This window comes from Aptenodytes forsteri, unplaced genomic scaffold (assembly GCF_000699145.1).
Source record: "Aptenodytes forsteri isolate BGI_AS27 unplaced genomic scaffold, ASM69914v1 Scaffold69, whole genome shotgun sequence".
Classification (NCBI taxonomy): domain Eukaryota; kingdom Metazoa; phylum Chordata; class Aves; order Sphenisciformes; family Spheniscidae; genus Aptenodytes; species Aptenodytes forsteri.
In genome coordinates this window covers 2,589,150-2,594,806 of record NW_008795885.1, presented here as the reverse complement: position 1 = coordinate 2,594,806, position 5,657 = coordinate 2,589,150, and positions in this window count along the sequence as shown.

The window sequence follows — 5,657 nt, the reverse complement described above, 5'->3', positions numbered from 1 at the left end:
AGGACAGCCAGGAGGTGTGATCCTCGCTGGGGGCTTGAAGCTGGGCTTGAGTGTCGGAGTTTCCCTTTGTTCAGTGTCGACGACGGAGCGGGAGTTGCGATTCCGGAGTAATGACAGATCTCAATATGAGTATGGTCATTCTCCTTTATTTACACTTATAACAGGGCTTATATAGTTAACTGCTATGGACACGCGCTACCTGCAGCTTGCAGATAGGTTACAGCCTTGTGTTCACGCGCATCTATGCTCTAGCAGATTGGCCCGTTCTTTCTGATCATGCGAAATGCCTTCATGGTCTTTATCTTGTTTTTCTCCTTCCAGCTGCACATTCCTTTCTCCATTATTTACTGCTTAAGTGCCTTGTCATGCCAGGTGGTGCAGTGTTTGCTCATTAAAATCAAACTCAGGAATGTCCGTTAGTGAGACTCCCATTCCCACAAGTTATCTTGCTTGCCATGCGTGTGATGATACCAGCAGTATCATCAGTCTGTGGAAGAACTCCAGCGCTGCGGCTCTGTACCAGGATTCTTAAAGACACCCAGTCTGCCTGGTAATGACTGAATGTCATCATACCTGAAGTGAAAACTAAAACAAATTTGCTTTTTTGCATTTTTTGGCCACTATTGAACTGATATAATTTCTACTCCATCGTCATAACATCTACTAAGATATTTCCTCCAGTGCTTGTGTGTTAAATTTCTACTGCGGAATTTTTTGTAGCTTCCATTTTAAATGCCTGATACTGGCTGTTGTCAAAATGAAATCATAGCTCACACCTGGCAGGCCAATTTCTCCGGGTTGTGGTTGGATCAGTTTGTAGTTACCCCTAGGTGCTTTGTCTTTAAAGTGAATTAGAGTGGTTTCTGCAGCTACTCAATTTTTTTTTTTTTTTTTCATATGGAGCTGAAGTGATTGTTCCAGAGCAGCCACTTTCTAGGTGTATTCAGTCACGGCTTTTACTCTCTGAATAATATTAGCAATTTGTCTCCTATTGCTTTACATCTTTCTACTCACACTTAGCTGCACTGTTTCCTTCCCTGTGGATTATGCTACGTTGCTTTCAGCCATAATTGCTGCTATCTTGCTGCTGTCTTTGTTGCATCTTCTAACAGGTACCACAGCACAGAAAGTAGGTGATGCTGCTCTGGATTAAAATCTTTATTTGTTGTTACAATTCCTTCGGCAGATGTTGAAGTGGTGTCACCTAAAATGAAAGTGTAAGTCTGGTGTAAAGACAAATCAGTTCTCAGGAAAGCAGACTGAGGGAATACCTTGCATCACATTAGAGAATAAAAAGTTAGAGTCCTGAAAATACTAAAAAGCATGGCACATAACTGAATCAGGCAGTTCAGAAAGGAGGCTGTACTTTTATTATTTTATTATTTTTTGCCTTGTGTTGTATAACGCACAGCTCTGAGATTCACAGCCTGATCTTGTAACTTCGCCTATGTGAGTGGGCATATTGCATTTGGTACTGTTGATGTATGAGCAAAGGTTGTAGCCCGAGGCTCTTAAATAATGTACCACTTTGTTCTATCTATAGGGAATATCTGGTGAAACCTAGCAGCAATCAAATAAGATTAAGGAACAAAACACAATTGCCAAAATTGCTGCTATATGAGGATGTTCTGGATGCTGGCACAAACTGAGAGTGAAATTGTGTGACACATGTAAAATAGATTTATATCCTCTGCTGTTGTAAAACATCTTAATAATCTTTTCAAAAGCAAGCTGTGCAGAAAAGGGTACCGACTGTCTGTGGGCTGACAAGCTTGCTGTGACTTTTAGCTTACAGTGTGTCCTGTCAAAATAAGAGCACAAACCTTCCTTTTTTGATTGTTTTCATGGCTCTGTTCAGATTAAGGAACTCTTTTTATACTCATGCTTTTTGTACTGGTTTAAGTGCAGTTAGTAATGAAGAAATGTCTTGCAACTCGTCAAGGGTAGCATTTCAGTGGCTGCTGCTTTCAGCAGCTTAGCCACTGCTAAGTTTTAACATGCCCTAAAACCATATTAAATGAGGTTTCATCCCTGTACGAGAATTACTGTGCTCTATCCACAGCTTTTATACAAAAGACGGATATACCTTTTATTCTAGGACAGGCCTAGGGACTTGGTAAGATGTACCAATACAGGAGGGAGAGAAAAGAGAAAAGAAGGGCCACAGGACACCTTACAAACAGGCTGTGAAACCTCCAAGAGACTCATGAACTGATGCTCTAGCTTATTTTCCTGCTTAACCTACATTGGTTGAATTGAACTGATTAAAGTAATGTATATGTGGTGTAGATTTCATGTGTGAGTTTCTCTGGATCTTCTGTCTTCAGAGGCACTGTGCAAATATGTTACAAAGGATCGTGGCCCACCTTGGACATTAGAAGACTGCAGTAGCCATATTTATATTGCTGTGTAGTCTGACGTTGAGGTATAGTTTAGCTACTTTGTTCTGCTTTCATTCCTCTTTAGAGCATTGAAGCTGGATGAGTTCAGAAAGTGATTAAAAACTGTGCCATGGTGCATTTACTGAAGGGATGTACACAGTCTACTATTTTGTTTCCCAGTACTCAAGTTCAAAAACTGCAGAAAACGTGCTTTTGTCAGAATTGAAATTTAGTGGGAATGTACCAGTTTTCATTTAAAAGTCAGGACAATTTGGATTGAAGTCAGAGATCACAGGCACTCCTAGAAAAGGAAATATTGCTGGAAATGGGACCAACGGAGCCTTTAACTTCCCAGACACAGTAAGTGGCGGAGCTCACGTGCACTGAGGTATGCTTGGATGGCGCTCCACTCAGTAATGAATCAAACCAACAACAGATGCTGTCAGGCTTTGGTAAATGTGGACATGAGTGTTGCAGGAAGTATCCATGGGCTGAAAGGTCACATTAGCCTGTGTAAGGTAGAAGAATGGAAGGGTAAATAAAGCAGTTCTGTTACGCTCCTGTGAACACCAATACTACATTTTTTTTTACGTGAGAGGTTTCTTGAACTCTGAACATATCAAAACTGTTGAATTGTTTGTAGTATCAGTGGTGAGACACCAGATGAGTAGGGTTGAATCTGGAAGAAGCATTCACCTTGAAGGAATATAAACACTAGTGTCATGAAAAATAGGACTCTGCAGATCCTTCAGAGCGAAGCTAGGTGGTGCAGTTGGCTAGCATATGAGCTCTTGTCTCTTGTCTGTTGGGGACTGTTTTAAAACAAAACCTAGATTTATTAGCAGGTGCAAATGAAATGGCCTCTCCCCAGGAAAAGCGGTGAGTTATGGTAAGGGATTTGTAGAGTAGCCTGTTGCTTTATATCTGACACACTCATCCATGAATTTTCACTCCTCTAAAGAGGAAGAGGACAAGAGGTACTAGGCTGCAGGCAGATATTAAAAGATATTTCTTAGAAGTTGTTTGCAGATAGTATGAGATGAGGACAATAAGGATGTTAGTTATTAAAGGCTTTAAATAATACTTTTCTTGTGTAAACATTACTTGTATGGAACACTACTTACCTGCAAGAAATGATGGACATGAGGATGTTTTTTCTAAGTAAAAAGGTCAGCTCAGGACAGGGTTCAGGATCCAGCTTCCAGCCCTGGTGTGGCTTCTCTCCATGACCTTGTATAACTTGATAAAGTGTTTTAACTTGCTTATAACTTCCCAGCCTCTTAGCGATGTGTTTATCTGCATTGCTTGTCAGGAGCTTTCTAGAGAACGCTTGTGAAGTACCTCTTACCGAAATGCTGTGTATAAAAATGGTTTAAGGTTTGTTTATTAGCTCTTAGTCCCTCGGCACATGGAAAATGCGACTCCTTGCCCAGCTGAAGTATAGACATCAGCAGGCTTCTCCGTAACATTCTGAGCTCTGCTCCTTGCTATTTCTGTTGTCCTAGATTGCTAGCAACAGAATTTTTCTACAGAAATTTTGTTTTACTCTACTTGAGCTGTAAACTTTAGAGCCACCTCTTAAGAGCACAGGAGCAGGCAATTCCAACGTGTTGGAAGTCAAGCAAGCAGGGCAGAAGGCCTGCTGGGCTAAGCAGGGATCTTCTTCTAGAATTTAGGTGGAAAAGGAAAGTGTATGGACATTGGAAGCAAGGCCAGGCAACGAGAGGACTACAGAGATGCTGTTTGCCACTGTAGGGAGAAAATTCGTGTGGCCAAAGCTTGATTAGAGTTCAAGCTGGCCAGCACTGTGAAGGACAACAAAAAGGGCTTTTTAAAATATGTTAACAGCAAAAGGGAGGATCAGAGATAACACTGGTCCATTGCTTGATGAGGCCGGTCATCTCACAAATAGGTACATAGACAAAGTGGAGACGTTTAATGCCTTCTTCACCTCTGTCCTTAATACCGATGATGGGCCCTGGGACTCCCAGAGCCCTGTGTTTGCATACTGCGACTGGGAGAATGATAAACTCCCAGCCAACCCTGAACTTGTCTGAGACTTGCTGCTCCAGCTGGATGTGCGTAAATCTATGGGGCCCGATGGGATTCATCCTAGGGTACTAAAAGAGCTAGCTGATGCTATCATGGGACCTCTCTCCATTATTTTCCAACGGTCTTGGGAGTCTGGGGAGGTCCCAGTCAACTGGAAGCTGGCAAATGTCCCAATTTTCAAGAAGGGTGTTGTGGTTTAACCTGGCAGACAGCTAAACCCCACACAGCCATTCGCTTGCTCCCTGCCCCCAGTGGGATGGGAGAGAGAATCAGGGGGGAAAAAAAAAGTAAAATTTAATAAAGATACAAAGCAAGTGATGCACAATGCAATTGCTCACCACCTGCTGACTGATACCCAGCCAGTTCCGAAGCAGTGGTGTCCCCCCCCAGCTAACTCCCCCAGTTTATATACTGAGCATGACATCACATGGTATGGAATGTCCCTTTGGCCAGTTGGGGTCAGCTGTCCTGGCTGTGCCCCCTCCCAGCTCCTCGCTGGCAGGGCATGAGAAGCTGGAAAGTCCTTGACTAGTGTAAGCACTACTCAGTAACAACTAAAACATTGGTGTGTTATCAACATTGTTCTCACCCTAAATCCAAAACACAGCACTGTACCAGCTACTAGGAAGAAAATTAACTCTATCCCAGCCGAAACCAGGACAAAGGGTAGGAATGAAGACCCTGGTAACTGCAAGCCTGTCAGTTTCACTGCAGTGCCTGTTAAATTGTGGAGAAAGTTATTCTGGGAGATACTGAAAAACACTTGAGGGACAACACAGTCATTGATCATAGCCAGCACAGATTCACGAGCGGAAAGTCCTGCTTAACCAATTTAATTTCCTTTTATGATAAGGTCACCCATCTCGTTGACCAACAGAAGCCAGTAGGTGTGGGTTCTTTTTATTTTAGCAAAGCTTTTGATATTGCCTCTCACAGTATCCTTCCGGACAAAATGTCCAGCATAGAGCTAGACAGCTCCATTTTTTTTTGCGAAAAGCAAAAGTACCAATTTAATTTCCTTTTATGATAAGGTCACCCATCTCGTTGACCAACAGAAGCCAGTAGGTGTGGGTTCTTTTTATTTTAGCAAAGCTTTTGATATTGCCTCTCACAGTATCCTTCCGGACAAAATGTCCAGCATAGAGCTAGACAGCTCCATTTTTTTTTGCGAAAAGCAAAAGCGCAGGGAGTGAGGGGGTGCCCCAGCCCCCCCCCCCCCACCGG